This window comes from Periplaneta americana, chromosome 17 (genome assembly GCF_040183065.1).
Source record: "Periplaneta americana isolate PAMFEO1 chromosome 17, P.americana_PAMFEO1_priV1, whole genome shotgun sequence".
NCBI classification, from domain to species: domain Eukaryota; kingdom Metazoa; phylum Arthropoda; class Insecta; order Blattodea; family Blattidae; genus Periplaneta; species Periplaneta americana.
Genome location: NC_091133.1, coordinates 58,867,161 through 58,890,987, shown reverse-complemented (window position 1 = coordinate 58,890,987; position 23,827 = coordinate 58,867,161). Strand labels below are relative to the sequence as shown.

Genomic DNA, 23,827 nt, shown 5'->3' with positions numbered 1-23,827 from the left:
TGGGTACCTAGTGTTTGTTTTGGCGACTAAATTCCCCTCATTTCGAAACAGTATTACTGGCACCTCATGATTTATGCAAAATAACTCCTTCGTAATCATTTACAAATTTATAAAAAGAAGGCGTGAATAATTTATATTCCATGATTTCTTTTACTTCCCTCAAGAAATATTCATAAAATTTATTCCAGTATTATGTTGAAAACGTTCAGTTGAATGTTATGGAGAATGCCGATTGAATTGCTCTGATTAACTCAATCAAGTTGATGTCATACTTATTGATATCGAATGAATAATATGTAAACAAATTCCTTTTAATTTGAGCTCGCTCAAAGTCGAATATCTGTAGTATAATATTTACTGGTGGCGAAAATGAAATTACTTGCGATTCATATGGTGACGTAGAGTAACTTATCAAACCTCGTTGCGATATTCGATGGCCTTCACTTTCCAGCAGTCACAACGAACTTTATGGAGGCCGGTGTCGTAATAAAACCTCGTCAAGACATGTCAGCTTTCTCACATAAAATGTTACTTTTCTCCGTTTCTTTTATTCATTTTTAACACTCTGTTTTGACTATAAAGGCTATTCATATACGAAGCGAAGAAATGGTTTTTAATGCCGCCCAGCATCAAGGAAAGATCGCGAAAGGGGAAAAGAGGTATTTTTACGAACAGTACATTCCACTAAGTTATGATGAATGTAGAGCAGTAGGCGATCAGTCTGCTTTTCAAAGCATTAGTCTAGTTTTTAAAACGGACCCGTCGTTAGATTTCTTAACTATTCATCATTTGCATCTTATACTCCAGCTGGGCTAGCCTAATGCTTTACATTACGTATGAAATATACACGAAGTCCTGAAATCGAATTCTAATACCTACTTCAGGTTATTTAGTTTGGTTTTTGGTTTTTTATGTTTTTTATTGTTCTATAGTTTGTATATTTTCATTACTCTTATATTCTTTCATTGACTCAGTCATTTTTTTCCTTGGCGCTACAGTCCGTGAAGGGCCTAGACGGACCAGCCGGCTGCTGGCCTCACGCTCACATGCCGAAGCAGAGGTGAACGATCATCCAACCAGAATGGAGGTATCGTGTGGTTAGCACGATGATCTCCCCAGCCGTTATAGCTGGCTTTCGCAACCGGATTTCGCTACCTATCATAGCGCCCCAAGTGCATCACGATTCTGGGTGGGCACCGGCCCCATACACTGGCCGAAATTTCATGAGAAAATTTCTTCCCCCATGAGGACTCGAACCCGCGCGCATTCCTTAACGCGAGTCCTAGGCAGGATGCCTTAGACCACGACGCCACGGCGCGGGACTGACTCAGTCATAGATGGAATAATTCTAGGAATTTTTTCACCGAGTTCTATAAAAGTATAAAAACGTGGGAGCATGTCTTATTACAGACAATGTTTATGGATTCATATTCTTTATTACCGTATCAACCGTTTAATGACATATATTTATAAATTTAAAAAAGACCAAACAACTTTTATTCGTGAGAAAATTAAACACGTATGTTTCGGTCGGTTGTTTAACAACGCTGTACCAACTACTAGGTTATTAAATTTTTAAAACAAAAAAAATGTACTGTATAAAATATTACATTGTAGTTGAGCTTTGTAAAATAATATTAAAAACATAGGGACATATGTTCGTGAAGCCATCCTGTAACGGTCCCGACATTAAAACAATTTATACAACAAAAATTAAATTATGGTTTAGTTAACGACGCTCGCAACTGCAGATGTTATATCAGCGCCGCCGGTGTGCCGGAATTTTGTCCCGCAGGAGTTCTTTTACATGCCAGTAAATCTACTGACATAAGCCTGTCGCATTTAAGCACACTTAAATGCCATCGACCTGGGCCGTGATCGAACTAGCAACCTCGAGCGCAGAAGGCCAGCGCTATACCCACTGCGTTACCGAGGTCGACTTATACAATAATCTTGCAATATTAAATTTGTATGTCTTTTCCTTTACAGTCTTCGAAATGGCGGTGCAGGTGGGTGATTTCCTGGAATTTGGCGAATTAGAGAATTTTCATGATGATCAAAAAAACTGTGTAATATTCTGTAGCTTTTGTGGAGGATTGTAGGTTATTTATTGTCGATGGAATTGGTGATAGCGAGATGATATTTGGCGAGGCAAGATCAAAGATTCATGTTATTACCAGACATTCGCCTTTTGTTCGGGAAAACCTCTGAGAAAATCTAACTTGTTAATCAGATCAAGCTGAATCGAACCCACGCCCCAGCAGTCCCAAATCAGCAGGAAAAAACGCTTATGTCTGAGCTACACCGATGGCTTTGAAATATTTGTATTAGTGAAAGTGGTCACTAACTGAAGTGAAACAAAACATTCTCTTACACATTTTGCACATAATAAAGCAAAATGGCCTGTTATACTTTTTCTGTGCTGAATTTGTGTTAATGAAATTTAGAAAAGTATTTAAAACATATTCATTAACATCATCGATCACAAACTTGAAATTTTTAGTAACCAATAAATTTGAGATTTTTGATGGGTTATTTATTGACGCAGTAGCAACTGCATATCTAGAACCACTGAAATTGGTAATAGCGAAATAATATTTTGGCGAGATGAGTCGAGGATTGTCATTGAGTTATCTGAAATTCACCTTATAGTTGGGGAAAATCTTGTAATAAACGCAGTCAGTAATCAGTTTAAGAGAGATTTGAAGTCACGCCCGAGTACAACCTCCAAGCACGAATCATTTTAAGATTAGAAATCATATGCGCAATCAAGAAAACTTTGAACTGACACTTTCCGACTTGATAATATCTGGGATAGAAGACACGATACTTCAGGGGATAGTTTGGAATTTGGCTTTTCTCTGTACTGGCAATGATTGAATCTCATGTAATATGCAACATATGTAGCAAATCCTCCATAGTGCAATTTTTCTTTCTAGTTCTACGCGCACGTTTCTTTTTGTATCATCCAGAACCTTTGGGCTTCTCGAGCGAGTTTAGATAATGATTTGGATAACCGTTTTAAAAGCACTAATTCTGATTCAATAATGACTGATCCATTTATGAAAAATCTATGGACATTAGCGGGCATGAAGTACCGAAAACCGAACGATAATGTTGTATCTAATTGACATAGAATGTAAAATTATTGCCAAGGGCTTGATCAGTTTCTCGTTGAAATATGCAATCGATGCCAACATGTATAGCCTAGCTAAAAATCATCTATCGGTTTTTTATCATTTGTTGTGTCATTTAGCCTATATCTTCAAGAGGACAAATCTTGACTCGTAGACGAATATAAAATATTTAATTTTTCTGTTTATTTTTGGAAACATTTAATTTGAATATGGAAAAGAGTGGAGCGTGTGAAATGAAAGGCAAAATAAGAAATAAAGCTGTGCTAGAAAGACTGAGTGAAGAAAGAATAAATAAATGCTCAATATGATTAGGAAGAAAAACAGAAATTGGTTGGGACATTGGCTAAGAAGAAAATGCCTAGTGAAGGATGTACTGGAAGAAATGGTGGATGGAAAAAGGTCAGGGCAGAAGAAATCAAATGATAGATATGTGGATAGTATGCGGTGACTAAGATAAAGCCGGAAAAGGAGACTGGAGAATGCTGGGTTTGCAGCGAAGGACCTGCCCTTGAGCGAATGAATGAATGAAATAATTTCCCCGATGAACACATGCCCAGAGTTTGTGTTTCTTTTCTTTTTCGAGAGCATTTTCATATTTTCACTCTGAAAAGCTTAGTACTATGACATGTGCATCGAGATAGTTATTGTTTGCATTATACCGAACGAGATTTTTTAAGTTTTGTTGGTTTTTATATCATTTTATGGAAATGTGACAACGAAAGTGATGCATTTTTTGTTTAATAATCTTTTCGTCAGTATCAGTGCACATCTCTTACACTCACTTTTACGAAATATACTACAAACACTTTAGGTCTTAGAGCTGCACGAGAAATTGCAAATTCTGAAATAAAATGAGATTGAATTTGAAGGGTTGGAAGACGCCTATTTTCATAGTTTAGCCATACGAATTTAAAGCGAGCTAGGAGATTTTTATGTCATAAAAAAGTTACAACTCAATTTTTGTAAGAACATTTCAGGATTTCTGTTTAATCCGTATACTTAAATGTTACAGTAATATAATATATTTTCAGTGACATGTCGAAAAATAGGATCCCTAGGACTAATTAACAAATAAATACTCAAAATCACGTCTTATCATTCAATAAAATCTGTATAATTGAATAACGATTGACTTTTTTTAAAACCTAAATTAAATTTTGAACTATTGAAATTTTAGAGGTCCATAGAAGAAAGGGGTTTGGGAATACAGCGATGACTGTTCATATCTTTACATCATTTTATAAAGTATATTATTTGCGTTCATAACATTTACACGCACTACGGAAATGAATTACTAAGAACTACAAAACAATGCTTTTAGTTCGCATGAAAATAAAAAAGATTACTGAATACTGATGTAATCGTCAGCCATATAGTGAGGTTGTCTATGTAGATGCATACTGTATTACTCTTTGTTAAGTGTTTATTACTTCCTCTTTAGCGGAAACTATTCTTTCTTACGCTAATATGTTTTCGCGGGATATCAGCCGAGTTAAGATTTTGGAATGCTCCAAGCTTTCGACTGCTATCTCTGCAGCCATCTTCAGGGAAGCATTCCAAAATCTTAACTCGGCTGATATCCCGCGAAAACATATTAGCGAACCAACGCCGAGAAAGCCTCAAATCATACATATTCTTTCTTAATCATCTGAGATAAGAAAAACTATAGTTTCATGAGACCAGCAAAAATTCTGCTAGATTGGTGAAATTAATGACTGTGGGCAAGTTGAAGTTGGAACTTTTGGAAAACAAAAATTGTATTGGAGTATATTTCTTGCCATCATAATACAGCTATCGCTCATTCGGTAGCAACACTTCGTTATCATCGTCCCATTAGGAGGTATTTGGCCTTTCCACTTACATCACTTCCCGAACATGAAAGGGACATCGTATCTGATCAACTGGTTGAGCTAAAAGCATTTTTTTAAATATATGAAATCCAGTAGTCTACGCGTATGTAACTGTCGTGTCGGTATAATGGAAGATAATATACTAGATCCGAAAATAGAAACACTGTTATTATGGAATACCTAACCATGAAAATGTCAAAAAGAGCTGGGCACTCCCGAGTTAAGATGATAATGAAAAAAGAGAAACATTACGAGACAACCAACAATGGGTGAAAAAGTGTCTCAAGGTGCATGCTTACTAATAAAAACTCCAGTTCCGTAGAGTAAATAAAAATTCACGGGCTCGCGTTTGCCATGCGATGCGATTCTTCGTCGCAAATCTAAGACATCTTTCTGCTTTCATGAATTCCCAGTCTTACAATCTTGCTTATTTCTCTGAGAAATATGGACTGAAATGTAGGATATTAAATGTAGGATATATTCTTTACTAATGGTCATTCCAGCAGTGTAGTAGAGCATCGATTATCCGAATATCGATTAACCGAAAGCGTTCCAGTCGGCAAATTCAAATTTGCGCGCGCGCCATGTAGAAGTTCCGCTAGCGCTGTTTGCGAGATTTGGCTGAAAAAAAAAACGAGTCTCAGTTCTGAAGCAAAAAAATTTGGACTTCTTTTCCTAAACTGTAGGCCTACTTTAATGGCCATTTTGAACTTGTCCAACTAGGCTAGTCAGTTCTCTGTTTTGTTTATAAGACGTGTGATGCAAAATATATATTATATATATTATATATGTACAGTTTTATGTTTAATAACAGTGTTTCTTTGTTTCATACTTCTCCTATGACACCGCTACAATTTATTTTCGTAAATGATTGGTTGTCCGAAAAATCAGTTATCCGAACACCCCGTCCCCAATTGCTTCGGATAATCGATGCTCTACTGCATAATACTTTATCGATATTGTTTGAGTGAATGGTTAGAGTTTTGGGAAGCATATTATTATTATTATTATTATTATTATTATTATTATTATTATTATTATTATTATTATTATTATTAGGTATATGCTTTCCAAATCTCGAACCATTCATCCAAACAATATCGAATTCCCAGTCTTGCAAACTCTCTTATTTCTGAGAAAGGTAAATTGAAATATAGAATGTGAAAATACTGACATGTTCTTTCCTGATGCTCCTTCCTATTGATATCCGGAAAGTGTTCAGTCACTTCGTATTTTAAAAAATAGTACACCTAGGACAATCGCATTTTAGTCACATTTAAAGTATTCCTATTGGGATTTCACTCAATTAGCCTAGCATTTTTTCACTTCTTTAATTTTATGTACGTACGCCATTAATTGAAAACTAAGCAACAAGAAGATAAAAACAAAAAAGAACTTGAATTAAAAACAAACAATGATTGAACTCGGGATTGTGTTCCTTTTCTTTTTTTTTAATTTGGTATTTAATGACGTTGTATTAACTACTCGGTTATTTAGCGTCGATGAGATTGTTGATAGCGAGATGGTATTTGGCGAGACGAGGCCGAGAATTCACTGTAGATTACTTGACATTCGCCTAAGGTTGGAGAAAACCTTGGAAAAAACCCAACCAGATAATAATCAACGAAAGCGGGAATGGAACCCACGCCCGAGCGGCAGGCAAACGCCCCAGCCGACCGCTACTACAATACACAGAAATTCTTATGGAAAACAAAAAATTCCTATTTAAAAGTCAATAGTGCAAATAATATTGTTATACTTAGTTTCAACGTGGGTTTTAAAATAAATAAGAACCATAGGTTAAATTACTCGCTACAGAAATTGACTTTTGGAAACGGTCAGCCAAGAAATCAAAAGGGGATAGAGTTAAAAATATTACAATATGGGAAATTATAGATGTAAAAAACAAACGTTTTGGAAATAATTGAACAAAAAAGACTGGAATGGTATAGACAGGTCTGACAGCAGATTTGTTTAGTTGGTTATTTAACGACGCTGTACCAACTACGCGGTTATTTAGCGTCGATGGGATTGGTGATAGCGAGATGGTATTTGGCAAGATAAGGCCCAGGATTCGCTATGGATTACCTGACATACGCTTACAGTTGGAGAAAGGCTCGGAAAAACCCAACCAGGTAATCAGCCCAAGCAGGAATTGAACCCACCCCCAAACGCAATTCCGGATCGGCAGGCAAGCGCTTCAGCCAACCGAGCTTCGTCGGTGGCTGACGACTGATTACGAAGGGCAGCCTTATGATGGGAGGTAGAAGTTATAGAAGAAGGAAGAGCAAGCCGTCAAAGGAATGGATGGACGAGGTGCAAGGAAGTATGCAGGAACATGAACTTAAGGACGAAGATATAGCAGACAGAGAACTTTGGACAAGAAAGATAAAAATCTTTGGATTTCCTTTTTTTCCTTTTCAAATATATTATGAATATTTTATCTGTCGTTTGTAGAGGCAAACATCAGCAGTGAGGAAACTAATGAATGAATGAATTAATTAATTAATATAATTAATTCATTTAATTGGTTGATTAATTAAATTAAATTAATAAATGAATAAAATAAATAAATGAAATTAAATAAGTAATTTAATAAATTAAATTAGCAAAATAAATTAATTTAATAATTTAAATTTATAATTTAAATTAATAAAGCAAATATATAAAATAAATATTTAAAATAAATTACATTAATAAAATAAATAATAAAATAAATTTAACCTAATGAATAAATTGAATTAATGCAATGAATAAATGAAAGAATGAATGGATGTTTTTCCATATATCCTAAATGATAAGCAATAAAAAATGAAAAAGAAACCCGTTTTACTTTTCTTGGAATCGTTCGTCACGGCGTGGTTTTGATTTCAAATAAAGACCATTTAGTACAACCATTTTACTACAACTTACGTATTTCGCATGCATCATTTTATGTTAAAGTGACTCGTAGATACTGAACATGAATAAAGTCCGTCTAGTAGTTGGGATAAATTGTTGGCATGCTCAATACTTTTTTTTTTGTGCCAGAAATGCTGAAAACATGCATTCTGCGAAAAATTGAAATCGAATTTTTGCTGCATCACAAAATTACCCCTAATGCAAAGGTAAGGTGATTAAATATGTATCACTACCTGTACGTTTAAATAATTTAGTATTGTCATGCCCACTCTCTTTAATAAGTTCCTTTCTTAAATTTCTTTTCCTAAATTTCACAAATTTTCCTTTACACTGCAATGTCATTTAAGGTAATTTTTAAGCATTTGTCAGTCATCAAAATTCGAGCAATGCTTTTCACATTATTTTACAAAAACAAATAACGCTGTTTTTTAAATACAAATGTAGGTGTGAAAACAAAATAAGTTCTAAATTGTTACATTTAAAACATAAATAAAAAGTTTAGAAATGCACCATTACGACAAAGTCTGAAAATAGTTTTCAATCTCTCAGTCATGAATTTGTGTGTAAATAAATAAATGAATGTAAATTATGACACATTTTTGTAGCTGTGTTTTTAACATTACTCCAAATAAAATTAGTTGAACATATTTCTGATATAATAATTATGTTATTACCTTCACACCGATGTTCATCAGGTCCCCATACTATAAATTCTCACCAACCACAGTTCACGCTCTATTACACTGCTAGTTATTAGAACATACACTAATACACGAAAATCAGACAGACTAAAAGATCCCGTTCCTAGAAAATTAAGACTAAAATTTGAGTAGCACAAATAAATAATCAAGTATATAATCCAAGCCCTAATAAAAGAAAGGGAACACTGAGAAAATATCAACTACCGCGCACGGTATAACCGGCTATATTTACGTACATACTAAACTTTGAGTTATGTCAACCAATCACGTCTCAGAATCAGTGGCGAATTGAAAGAAGGAAGGGGGATGACGCAGAGAGCCCAATGTTCACAGGGAGTTTAGGAAGTTAGAACACGTTGAGCATAAAAAATAATAATAGAGTACGATGTCCTTATATTAGGCCTAAGTAAGTCTAAGCTTTTATAAGTAACAAAGGATTTAAAAATTAAGGAAATATGAAATGAAACAAAATAAAAAGATAAGACCAGAAACCGGTTGTTTTCATGAGCTACTAAATAAGTTATTTAGACTTAAATTTTCCAAATCAAAAGGGTCTTAAAATAATTACAGTTAATTACGATCACACGCTTTACAGGTAGTACCGTAGCTTTGGATGTTATACAAGTTCCATTTTCGGATTGTTCATTTCAAATATAATTATGTCAGAATGGCAACACTAACAATAAAAATTAATCCGGTAAATATAATCCCTATACTGTAAATACAGAAGTGAAATTAGCGTCAACCTTCTTCATAACCAAGGACGTAAACTTAAGCAATTATAATATGAGAGAGTGACAGAAAATTCTTAGAATTCCCGTAAAAATTTTGTGAAACGTAATATATGCCCTCGGTTGGGTATTGTTATACAGTGAAGATTGACAATAATGGAGATAATTACTACAGTTGTCTGAACACTATTTATTGATAAAATAAATAAAATAATAAAAGTGGTTAGAAACCATACATGTTTCGGGGGCTATCCTCTTTAAGATACGAAACGCGGTAGAACATCTACACCGTAGTCGTGGTACAACCACTGAAGATGGGGGAGCATAGCTCCCGAAACATGTATGGTTTCTAACCACTTTTATTATTTTATTTATTTTATCAATAAATAGTGTTCAGACAACTGTAGTAATTATCTCCGTTATTGTCAATCTTCACTTATGAACACTGTTGTATTTTGACCTTTTAAGTATTTAATTATTGTTATACAGTATTTAGATTATTATTAACGAATAAGGTTCTTATTTTTATAAAAATTGCGAATGTGACAGAGTGAAATAAATGTAATGCAATAATTTATGTGTTATGTTATTAATAATTATTTTTATTATATTTCATTATTGAATATTATAATATATTATATGAAACTGTGCTGGAAAGAGTGGTTGAAGAAATAATGATGCTGAAACTGATCAGGAAGAAGAAAAGGAATTGGTTGGGTCACTGGCTGATAAGAAACTACCTACTGACGGATGCCTGGGAGGAATGGTGAACAGAAGAAGAGTTCGGAGTAGAAGAAGATATCAGATGATCATTAAGATATATGGATCATATGAGGAGATGAAGAGGAAGGCAGAAAATAGGAAAGATTGGAGAAAGCTGGGTTTGCAGTGAAAGACCTGCCCTTGGGCAGAACACTAAATGAATGAAATATTATATCTGTATAAACATTTACAATGAAATAACTGTAATTTATCCGAATAATCCGTTGCTAAGCAAGTGATGTCAAAATAGTGTGACGTAACTCGTAACGTCATTAGGCCTACTGTTACTAAGAAACTAACGTCAGATGTTGAAATTTTCGTAAAATCTTAATAATCTGGCTTCACTTTATTAGGATAAATTCATACAATTTTCTGTAAGATTTAAATAAGCTATGAATAACAGTCCATTCTCTAATAATAATAATAATAATAATAATAATAATAATAATAATAATAATAATAATAATAATGCCTTAAACAGAATGTACTATTAAGAGGACAAGAAATGAACTGTTTCTGAATCACTAATAATAATTAGTAGGGTAGGGTGGCCAGCTCATTTCTCTCTCCATTGAATACATCGCTGACTAGTAACGTACTATTTCACTAATCACACTTAAGCTGTATACAGACAATAATGTAATAGATGTACTTATCAGCCAAAACCTCAATCAGAGACAAATGCGTAATTATAGTTATAAATAATTACATATGTAGGTACAAAGTAAATTAAACAAGTTTCGTTAAAAATAATTCATTACATCACAAGTCTTTACTGACAAAAATGATTAATCAAGATTTAAAATACCGGTAACAAATGCATTACTTATTTACTATTATATAACAATAAGTGAATAAGGTAACACCTATTATAGTAAAGAAAAAGTATCTGATTAAATATTGTATAAAATGTTAATTTATATGGCTCTGATCTGCTAATAATATTATAATTATTATTATTATAAAACAATCTTACTATTTTAAATATAAAAAAATTATAGCACTCCTCTGAAAGAGAGTGATCTCGTACTCAGGGAGGAAGATGATTGCTTGTTTCGAGCATACTAATACAGCAGTCTAGTATATACAGTCACAAAGCTTGAGTTTATGAGGGTACTAGGAACAATACACGGTGCAGGTACTATTTCGCATTGTATGTAATGAGGCGATAGTAGCGATCCTAGTGGTTAGCAACTATCCATGGATGCATATTTACTACGTATTGAGCTTCGTGACTTTATATACTAGACTGTGCTAATACCTCAATTAGGAAACAGATCTTCATGAGTGCGAGAATCAGAACTAGTTCCGGATTGTAGATATTTCTGCGTTTCGTTTTGATTGATGTTCGGAGACACTGCTCACACAAATACGTTTAGGGGAATGGCAGGAGGTGTGAAATAGCAGTATCACTGAGCTACTTGAACTCTTTGCAGAAAAAAAATCCATTAGTCGGAGATAATTAAGCATTCGAATTTTATTTTCTGTGAACCGTCGATGGTCCATCGCTGTCGAGTAACGATTAGCATATCTGACCGTGAAACGAGAGGGCCCGGTTCAATTATTGGTTCGGACGAGTTACCTGGTTGAGGTTTTTCCGAGGTTTTCCCTCAACCAGTCGAAGCAGAATTGCTGGGTAACTTTCGGCGTTGGACCTCGGATTCATTTCGCCAACATAATTACACTTCCCCTCTTTCACCACCACCACCATCATCATCATCATCATCATCATCATCATCATCTCCGTTTATTTCCTAGGTTTCGAACTTGCTCTGATGCAGTATCGGCTACTGGCCACCGCCGAACTTGGACCCCGTGGATATGTGGTCATTCGTTGTTCTTTTCTCTTGTACGGAGGAAGAACCTGAGGCTTATTGTGCTTATCACTACTATTCTGTGAATGATTGGGTAGCCGAACTGCCGCGCTCTTGTACAGGTACAACACGCCGAATCGTGAACTTAACCCCGGGCTATAGTATGGATGATGACGATAATCTATGTGAAATGAGCAATTCAGAGCAGAAGTGATGTAAGTCAAAATTGGGAAAGGTGGTTTAAAGTAAAAATTCTGTAAAATACAGCTCAAAGTAGCAATTAATATGTCCTTCGTGCTAACCACTGACTGCTAATGGCTTAAATAAACTGAATATTAATTGCTACTTTGCGCTGTATTTTACAGAATGTTTACTTTAACATTCATTACCCATTTTTGACTTACACCACTTCTGCTCTGAACGGCTCAATTAATGATGGCGAAATTACTCCGAGGTCCAACGCCGAAAGTTACCCAGCAATTCTGCTTTAATTGGTTGAGGGAAACCCCGGAAAAGAACTCCAACCAGGTAACTTGTTCCAACCAGGATTTGAACCCGGGCCCGCTCGTTTCGCAGTCAGATGTGCTAACCATTACTCCACTGCGATGGACGTCGTTCGTTGTTTGTAGTAGCGCTATATGGTAACTCGTGGGACCAGAGTTGAGGAACCGCGATGAGGCCTACGTGGAAAGATGAAGGGATCATGTAGGCTGTAGAGTGTAGACTATAGGGGAGTTCGCAGGCGGCATTTGGGAATCTGTAGCGCGGGAGACCTTAGGGCATGTACACCATTCTATTCCGGTAGTACAATGAGTCCATTCGAGCAGCCTGCGTGCGAGGACAGTCATAGTCCCTGAAGGGGGACTAATATAACCGTCGATGACATTATAGCTCGCGCAATAGTGTCGTAAATATTTTGTTTCCATAAAAATATTTCTTTCTAAATATATGGCTTGACCTGTCTGAGCTTTGTGTCCAAAATCCCCTAATTCAATTTCAATTGCAAATATGAAAGACCTTGTATATACTTCTTTTAAATTTTACGTACATTGCATACTGGATCTGACTGATCCAATTTCTGTTTATTTAGTTTCATTTTCTAGTATTTTGTTTGGTATGGAAATTTTACTTGAAGCAAGTAAGGCGGTAGATTTGGAAGTAAACCTCGAAAAGACGAAGTATATGATTATGTCTCGTGACCAGAATATTCTACGAAATGGAAATACAAAAAATTGGAGATTTATCCTTCGAAGAGGTGGAAAAATTCAAATATCTCGGAACAACAGTAACAGATATAAAATGACACTCGGGAGAAAATTAAACGCAGAATAAATATGGGAAATGCGTGTTATTATTCGGTTGGGAAGCTTTTGTCATCCAGTCTGCTGTCAAAAAATCTGAGAGTTAGAATTCGTAAAACAGTTATATTACCGGTTGTTCTGTACGGTGTGAAACTTGGACTCTTACTTCGAGAGAGGAACAGGGATTAAGGGAGTTTGAGAATAAGGTTCTTAGAAAAATATTTGGGGCTAAGAGGAATGAAGTTACAGGAGAACGGAGAAAGTTAGACAACGCAGAACTGCACGCATTGTATTCTTCACCTGACATAATTAGGAACAGGCGTTTGAGATGAGCAGGGCATGTAGCACATATGGGCGAATCCAGAAATTTGTAGAGTGTTAGTTGGGAGGTCGGAGGGAAAAGACCTTTGGGGAGGTCGAAACATAGATGGGAGGATAATATTAAAATAGATTTGAGGGAGGTGAGATATGATGATGGAGACTGGATTAATCTTGCACAGGATAGGGACCGATGGCAGGCTTATGTGTGGGCGGCAATGAACCTCCGGGTTCCTTAAAAGCCATTTGTAAGTAAATAAGTAGGCCTATTTTCTTTGGTACATTAGGTCAAAACAAAATTTATAACCTAGCAAATAGGCTTCTTTATATAATAATAATTAACCAACAAAAACAATCACGTTGATTAATAAGCTACAGTAAGCTGGAGATGAAGATTAAAGCCGTACATACAGTACATAGGAATAATAATCATGACGACCTGGATAGTCGCGGAGGCAACGTTTCCAAGCCGCGGGTTCGATTTCCAATAACTTGGTGGGTCTTTGTACACTCTAACACCGAACCAGACTTCAACTTTCACAACACGCCGCGCCTTGGCAAGATAAATGCACATCGTGGTCTTTTCAGTGGACGTGTCAGGGTTTACATGAAATATTAGTCACGTGTTTCCAGTTTCTTAGCAATCAATGTCAGACATAATTCCTGTGAATACAGTCACCATGGGAGCGAGGCCGCTCTGTTTCGTAGCAGTTGACATTCCTGCGACCTGTCACAACACGCGTAATCTGAAATTAGATCATAGGGAAAGAAATACATTGTGTGAAGTAATTCCAGGAATGGAATGTCTTCGGCAGTATTACGCCGACGTATATATAATAAAATTAGAAATATTTCTGATACCTATTACATCTTTCAATGCTGTACTTTTGAATTGCATATTATTATTATTATTATTATTATTATTATTATTATTATTATTATTATTATTATTATTATTATCATCATCATCATTATCATCATAATCACATATTGGCTACAACTTTATCATCATCATTATCATCATCATCGTCAGGACTAGACAAAGCTCCAAAATTTTCAGGCGCCAGCCCTCAGGAGTCACCACATTTTGCCCACACATGCAGTGATAAAACCATTCGAGCTAAGATAAAGATACATTTACTAAAATTTATTAAACTTACTTACAAAATATGACTTTTAAGGAACCCGAAGGTTCAATGCCACCCTCACATAAGCCCGCCATCGGTTCCGATTATGTGCAAGATTAATTCAGTCTCTATCATCATATCCCACCTCCCTCAAATCCATTTTAATATTATCCTCCCATCTACGTCTCGGCCTCCCCAAAGGTTTTTCTCCCTCTGGTCTCCCAACTAACACTCTATATGCATTTCTGAATTCGCCGTTAATGCTACATGCCCTGTCCATCTCAAATGTCTGGATTTAATGTTCCTAATTGTGTCAGGTGAAGAATACAGTTCGTGCAGTTCTGCATTGTGTAACTTTCTCCATTCTCTTGTAACTTCATCCCTCTTAGCCCCAAATATTTTCATAAGCACCTTCTTCTAAAACACCCTTAATCTCTGTTCCTCCCTCAAAGTGAGAGTCCAAGTTTCACAACCATACAGAGCAACCGGTAATATAACTGTTTTATAAATTCTAACTTTCAGATTTTTTGACAGCAGACTAGATGACAAAAGCTTCTCAACCGAATAATAACATGCATTTCCCATATTTATTCAGCGTTTAATTTCCTCCTGAGTATCATTTATATTTGCTACTGTTGCTTCAAGATATTTGAATTTTTCAACCTCTTCGAAGGATAAATCTCCAATTTTCATGTTTCCATTTCGTACAATATTCTGGTCACAAGACATAATCATATACTTTGTCTTTTCGGGATTTACTTCCAAACCAATAGCTTTACTTGCTTCAAGTAAAATTCCCGTGTTTTCCCTAATCGTTTATGGATTTTCTCCTAACATATTCACGTCATCCGCATAGACAAGAAGCTGATGTAACCTGTTCCATTCCAAACCCTGTCTGTTATCTGAGCTTTCCTAATGGCATATTCTAGAGCGAAGTTAAAAAGTAAAGGTAATAGTGCATCTCCTTGCTTTAGCCCGCAGTGAATTGGAAAAGCATCAGATAGAAACTGGCCTATACGGACTAAAATTTATTCCATGTTGAATCTTTCGTACACTACTTTTAACACTTGAATATAAATAACTGATTAAATGGCGATCTTACTCCTGTTAATTATGTAAGCATGTGTGGCTTACAGCTGTTTCGGTGTTACTTGACACACATACAATAACATAACTACAGATATGGAAATCCTACACATACAACCCAGAAACCAAAAACTCAACACACTAGAACAATATGAAATATACACACACACTAAAACACACCCTAATCAAATTCTCAATACCCAGATCAATTTCAGAGCACACACACTCTTTGACACAACTCTTCATCACACGAACGCACCCACACAGCAGGCAGTGAAGTTGAGATAGCGCCGAGATCTAGTAGGCTCTGAGGATGGTGTCAAGTAACACCGAAACAGCTGTAAGCCACACATGCTTACATAATTAACACGAGTAAGATCGCCATTTAATCAGTTATTTAAAATTTATTATTAATAAGTTAGTATATTACGATGCAAGGTTGAGAAGTGCTTTTTACAAAATCGAGGAAAATTTGGAAAAAGGAGCAAATAATAGTAATAATAACAATAATAGTAATAATAACAATAATAATAATAATAACAGTAACTATAATATAACATAATATAACAATATATTCTGATAGTGGTGATTGTGAGATACTGTTATAAAATACAATATGAAATACAGCTTTCACTTGATCTATTTTAACATTAACAATGAGGGTTCGCTGAGTTGACAATTTAGTCCAACGATTCAAGTGTAAATTATCGGAATATGAGCATCGATTTGAGGCTCGTGAATGCAAATCAATGCGCGGTGTTGGACATGTTTCTGCAGCATCAGCAAGCAAGTTGGTCGGCGCTCTTTCATGCGGTCTGTCACCGGGATCGAGGCGCAGGAATGCCGGCCGGCGACCACTCCCTCCACACGTCCGGGCTTCATTGTTTCTGCTTGTGTAGCTTTCACACACGCTCCCAGCACCATGTTCACATAGTAAAAAATGGTTGTGAAATTTTGTTATACCTAGCAGCCTAATCCATGTCGTCCCAGGTGGTATTGTATATAGTTACCTTGTTCGCCTGTTGGACCCAGATATCTAGGGTTCAGGCCCTGCCGGGGGCTCTTCGTTTGGAAACTTCTCTTGCCTTTTTACGAAAAGCACGAAAATACTATAGACAAGATAAGTGAATTGTGAAACCGTGACTATATTTGTAACATCTCTCTCTCTCTCTCTCTGTGTATCTTGTAAATATTGGTTGTTGTTTAGTCAACTGTCCGAAGACAGGTCTAAACCTCACAAGTGATACCAACAAGGCAGCACTCATGAGGCAATTAAACCAGGAGTTAATGGGGTGGGATGGCCAGTTCCTTTCCCCCTCCATTACATGCATCGCCTCAGCTGGCAGAGCACTAGTTTCGAACGACACCAGATGTCAGTTCATATCCCAGAAATGGCAAAGTTATTCATATACATATTTTTGATGGACAAAGCCAGGATTGTGAGCGTTTTTCTGAGCGCTTCCCCGTTTTCCCCCTCATCATTCCACCAATAGTATCAATTATTCTCATTTCATTAATCGTTATTGTCTGCTTGTCGTAGAATATGACACCATTTATATTTATTTGTATATCGGCGTTCAAAGATATTTGACCTAGAATTTTCTGATCGTGTAATTGAACTTTCTGGCCACGAGTTAAGTCAGAACAAAATATATAACAAATGGAAGTCAGAACAAAATATATAACAAATGGACAAACATTAAAATAGTTCCGCCAGTCCTCAATAGGTGACACCATTATTGGGACGGGTAAGAATAAGTGTTGGGGAAAATGATGATGTAGGTCATTTATAAATTATTCTCATAATTGACAAAATCAGCGGTTTCCCTCCTAACTTAAATGCTTTTACCATCAGCAGAACGGAGTGAATTTTTATTTATATAATGCGGATATATTTATGTACTATTGGCGACACCGACTACTGTCTTTGTCATCTGTTCGTAGAAGTAATGCCTGAAGAAGCCATACTTACACGAACAAATTATCGATCACTATCGATTAATATCCCTCGGTAGCGTAGTTAGTATAGCGCTGGCCTCCTATGCTCGAGATTGCGGGTTCGATCCCCGCCGAGGTCGATGGCATTTAAGTGTGTTTAAATGCGACAGGCTCATGTCAGTAGATTTACTGGCATGTAAAAGAACTCCTGCGGGACAAAATTCCGACACACCGGCGACGCTGATATAACCTCTGCAGTTGCGAGCGTCGTTAAATAAACCATAATTATAAATTATCGATTAATATCTTTGAATGCCAGTGTACCACGCTTAATCGACCGTTCGCCATGATAGGTGTTCTTCGCGGTTTATCCAAAGATTAGTAGATGATATTGGTGGTGAATTTTAAACGGCTAATAGATTATGCAAAAGAGGTAGCAGATCCCCCTCCCTCAGTATATTACTTTCTTTCCTTACGGGAATATAACAACTCAGGTAGACAGCTTTGGCTTTTTCCCCATGCAAAACTAACTTAAGTCCCTTAAGTGGGACGGTGTGAGACAAATGGCTTTTTGGCTAGGAGCTCACATAATTGTTGAGATAAGTCCCAAGAGCCTTTGCAAGGACGCACAATCGTGTACTTCCTTTCTCCCTGATTGATTGATTGATTTATCGATTGATTGATTGATTGATTGATTGATTGATCAATCTATTTATGGATCGACGGAGGTCTTCTTATTATTTTTATGAGTATATTCAGTTAACAATTAAGAAAACAAGCACTTCGAGAGCGATAGTTCTAATCGATAACCGCAGAATTAGGTTCATGTTGGTAATTGTTTACATTATGATCCTCCTGTCTTGTCTGTGTTATATTATCTTAGCGATGTTATTTCCGCCATATGCCTATTAATTGAAGACTCAGCATTTAGTATACGTCATCTTAACCGTGCGGCGCAGCCACATTAGGGAACTTTGAGAAAGAAACAAAGCGTATTGAGACTATGTATGCGCGTGTTTGGGTGACCGCACCAAAGTAAAGAGAGCGAAATGTGCGCTATTAACTTTTATAGTTTTTGTTTATTTGAAATGAAGCACATATCGATGGCGAGAACCAGACTGTTCTAAGTCCAACTTTTTATAAGAAATAAATCTGTGTTTCATTGTGTTCCAGTTCTTGTCTGCATATATGAATCGAACAAAATTGTAAATATTCCTCTCCATAAGGTTGCTATGAAGCTATTCCAAATTGTTTCATGAAGCTTTGAATGTTAGAAGATTAAAATAGTTCTCCTGAAAAAAAAAATTAGTAAAATGGACATGGAACGGTCTGGTTCTGGGCCATCGATATGTTTGTACAAATTGTGTCCCATTTAAGATTTATAAGACTCAGTTTTAACTATGTGAGGAACCCCTGCGGTGGCTGAGTGATCAGATTTCCGGTTTTCACGCAGGCGACCCGGGTTCGAATCCCAGACAGGTCTGGGATTTTTCATTGAAAAAATCCATAGTGACACTTGTGACGGACAAGGTAGTAGTTGGGGGTTTATCTCAGGGTTCTCTCGTTTTCCCCATATTAGATATATACATAATTCCGTCACAATTTCATCATTTCGTTATCATTTCATAGCATTCCCCGATCGCCGGCTGGAGGCGCACGGAGGGGACTGGCCTAGGACGAGGGGGGGGGGCTGCCTGATCGAAACCTGGGTACACAGGGAACCTTAGTGAAGTCAGCCGGTGTGGGTTTGGGAATGCGCCTAGCTTTAGGGTTAGCGCAATATATCGTAACAGATCGCAGTGCTGAGTCATAGAGCCCCCCCCCCCCATAAATTCAATTCCATTCCATTCCAACTATGTGAGAAAATCACTGTCGTGAATCGAACCCTGCTTACGACATAGATGTTTACCTGTTATTAATTCTTTGTCCTATGTTGTCTTATACAGTGATAAAGGCTTAATGTTCATTCCTAAGTCATAGGGATCCTACTGTAAGTTCGTATAATGTCATTTGGACAAGGTTTATAGTAGAATGCTCTGACAATGCCTGTCCGCTTCTCGTTATAAATAATTTAAAAGTCATATAGAACCTTGCGAAGTCGTTCTTTTGTTAAATGATAATAATTTATCTCATTTTCGCATGATACTACCTCGCTGAAAAGGTCGTGAGACAGTATATTTGAAAGTGTGGATAAATGTCCATTTATATTCTTTAATTATTAGTACATTTATATCAGAATAATCTGATTGAGGTTCTAACTGATATGTACATCTATAATCAGACAGTGCATCTCACTTGATATATGTGTCGAAGGAAGAACTGTTTGTATACATGTGAAGTTTAATTAGTGTAATAAGTTATATAGGCTACTAGTCAGCGATGTAGGGCAATGGTGAGGGAAAGGAACTGGCAATCCTACCTCATTATCTCCTGGCTTGGTTGCCTCATGAGTGATGCCTTATTGATGTAACTTATGAGGTCCAAACCTGCCTTCGGACAGTTGACTAAACATATCAAAATATTACAATGACTAGCATTATTCTAAAAATGAAACAAAATGTTTCGACCGTAGAAGACATTTTCTCCCAAAACACAGTAAAAAAATTAACTTCGCTACAATCTAACGTCATGGAAGTTTAAAATTCTATATAACCTTCGCTTTTTTGCTTAGAATTTCAAAGACATTTCGGCATTGTATTCCTTTAACTTATTTAGATTATTTCACATATACATTACTCAAATAAATATTTATATATTTTACGGTCGACCTTAGTAGCGCAGTGGGTATAGCACTGGCTTCTGCGCTCAAGGTTGTGGGTTCGATCCCGGCTCAGGTCGATGGCATTTAAGTGTGCTTAAATGCGACAGGCTCATGTCAGTAGATTTATTGGCATATAACCTCTGCAATTGCGAGCATCGTTAAATAAACCATATTTTATTTATTTTTTATATTTTACGAGTTATAACACTTGCTTGAAGGACTATGATTTTTAAATTGCGTTCGTCCTTTTAAAATTTAAAACTTTCTCAAATCCTTATGTTTTCGTAACTTTTGTAAAAGAACGCGTCCTATAAATATGCTATTTTGTTGCTGTTAATGTCACCAGCGAATAGGGATTACAAAGAATGGACACTGAGCGAATTTTTCTGTGTTTTGTTTCTCTGTGCGCCGGCGTTTAGTTCCACTTTCAAGCGCTAGAGGTTAGTGTAATCGAGCACACGCTAAGATAATAATTGAGTATAGAGTTGAGACACAGGATCCAAACATCGCCTACCTTTTTGCATAATCCAGTAACGCTTTTCTTCAAATAAATTCATGTTAACAGCTTTTCCTTATTTCTCAGTGACAAACTAGTTGTAATAATAATTTTCTATATTTTATATATAATAAATTATATTATAAAATAATATAATACATTATAAAATTATGTATCAAATTCGTTTAATATTTGTATACAATATAATATAGGTATACTCGTATGATTTTACTTCTCATAGGAGTATTGTTTTTCCATTTTCATTATATATTTAATTGTTGATGGGGTCAACGTCACAACTCTCATTATAAAGGAACTCTAGAGTCTAGGCATTACAGTTAATGACGGATTTATTATTTCATCGGTCCAGTTTATTTTATTTGAGTACATAATGTACCTAGATGTATTAATTGTATGTTATATTTCCGCTGTGTCGACTGCTAGCTGGTGTGATGTCAGTGCCAACTCCTGGGAGAAAGCAGAATCTCACGCTCAAACTGGTTTGAAGGTCATTGAAATCAGTCCTGCTTCATCAAAGGTGTCGACGCGAAGTTTCCATACTGTATAGTTATCAGACATCGGATTCTAGGGCAAATGCCTATTTTGTTTCCTTAGGAGAAAAGTAAAAATAATTATTAATATTTGTGTTTCATGGAAATTGAAAGGTATTCAAAGAGTTTTATAGTGCCCTAAAATGCCCTAAAACGGTTATTAGAGCCTAATTTGTTAATATTCGCCTAAAAATGCCTAACTCACTGTAAAGTTTCGCATTTTACTCTTACTTTTTATAATTTATACATGCATTCACTGCGAAATTTAAGGCATTTAAAAAGTGGAAAGTTTGCTTCACACCGGCCATGAAACCATTGATAAAGGAAACAAAATGTTTTGAATCTCACGACACTCGCAATAGATTTCACCGAATTTAACATGTTTGGAGAAATAAATGCCGACAAAGAACCAACCTTAGTTCTGAAGCAGGCAACTATCACAACATGTGCTGCTACCGATTCAGAGATATACTATACTATAAAAATGACTGTTTTCGGTCTGAAACCGATTAGCTGTACTGCCCTTCAGAGTGTCAAAAAATCACAATTTTTGGAGAAAGAGTGTTTTTGAAATATTTATGAAAAGTCGTAAAACTGCGAATTAGTAGGGTAAACCGTTACAAAATATTTAAAAGAATGGCCCTCCTAGTGTTAACACTACCAGGAAATGCAACAATAAGTGGAACTTTGTATTTTTGTCCAATTGAATCTCAATAACAACGGTTCATTTGAATGCTCGTTAACAGTTGCTCTTTCCCTCACCTTATTTGTGTTGAGAAGTTTTGAGCGGTAGGACGTTTTCCTGTGAAGTTTAACGCGATAATGCCGAAAAATATAAGTGCAAAATCTACATTGATCCGGCAATGGCTAATTCACTTATGATGGAAAAATAATATTCTGCAAGATTTGTAGCAAACAGGTATGTAACAATAGTTGAAATATATAAATTCTATTAATTTTAATGAGTAGGCCTACAATATTTATACATTGACTGAGCTATCCTGAGATATAATTCTTTTTAAGACCACTACACTTTAACCTTTTAAATTCCGATAGTTAAAGTATTTGCAGGTCATTAAAATTTTGATTGTTCGAACCCACTAACTTTGTGATAGAAATACGGCAATACAACAATTAGGATTTTATTTTAATTCAGTTTACTTTACATTTTTAGATTTCGCAAGAAAAGAAGTGCCACCTAAAGCAGCATGTGCAAGGAGCGGCTCATAAGGCTAAAGCTCAGCAGAAAAATCAACTGCAACAAACTTTACTAACACAGCCTACTTCATCCAATCTCAGCAGCAATTTCTATGCTGATTTAACCAGAGCGTTTGTTGCTGCTAACATTCCCTGGAATGAAATTGAAAATCCGGTTTTAAGACAGTTTTTACAAAAATACTGCAAACAAAATATCCCATCTGAGTCGACCCTAAGAAAAAATTACTTAGACAGAATATACAATGAAACTTTAGCTTCCATTCGGGAGGATATAGGTGATTCTTACATATGGGTCTCTGTGGATGAAACCTCAGATCCTATGAATAGGTATATAGCAAATATGGTAGTAGGAAAACTTAGTCCTGATGGACCTTCGATTCCACACCTCGTATGTGTTAAGGAACTTTCGAAAGTGAATAGCCAAGCCATTGCTTATTTTGTAAATAAAGGCCTACAGTCTTTATACTCAGGTAATATAGACGATTCTAAAGTTCTGTTGTTTTGTACTGATGCTGCCTCATACATGGTTGCTGCAGCTCCACTTCTTAAAACATTTTATCCTAACCTCACGCATGTAACCTGTCTAGCACATGGCCTTCACAGGGTTTCTGAAACAATCCGGAATGAATTTCCTCTTGTCAATTCGTTTATTTCTAACACAAAAAAATGTTTTTGTAAAGCCTCATCCAGGATTTCAATATTCAGAGAGAACTTTCCAGATATCCCACTCCCACCTCAGCCGGTTGTTACACGATGGGGAACCTGGATTCAGTCAGTGGTGTATTATTCTAAGTATTTTAAAGAAGTGGTCACAGTTATTGATAAATTACCTGAAACTGATAGTGCAGCGTGTGTGAAAGAAGTGAAAGATTGTCTGAATGACTCAAGTGAAAAACGATATTGCCTACATAACATCAAACTTTTCTTTCATACCTGCAAGCATTGAACAATTAGAACGTGAAAAACAATCTCTTTGTAGCCAAATAGCAATAGTAAAGGAAGCTCAAGTAAACATACATTCTGCTTTGGGCGAAACTGGGAAAAAAAGTTAAAAATAAATGGGACAACGTATTAAATAAGAATGTAGAATTGTCATTGTTGGAAAAAGTATCAAGAGTGATATCGGGGGAAAGTG

The 23,827-nt window shown here is 36.0% G+C and overlaps 1 protein-coding gene and 1 long non-coding RNA gene across 2 annotated transcripts in view; one reads left to right on the top strand and one right to left on the bottom strand.

Annotated features, from left to right (window-relative positions):
• LOC138692888 (uncharacterized) overlaps window positions 1–9,389 on the bottom strand; it is a 221,769-nt gene extending 212,380 nt beyond the window's left edge. The window contains exon 1 of the long non-coding RNA XR_011330156.1: window positions 8,563–9,389. This is a non-coding gene — a long non-coding RNA (uncharacterized lncRNA). The remainder of the gene's footprint in view (window positions 1–8,562) is intronic.
• Window positions 1–23,827, top strand: part of Sdb (SAXO downstream of blistered) — a 288,577-nt gene that overhangs the window by 22,134 nt on the left and 242,616 nt on the right. The window lies entirely within an intron of this gene.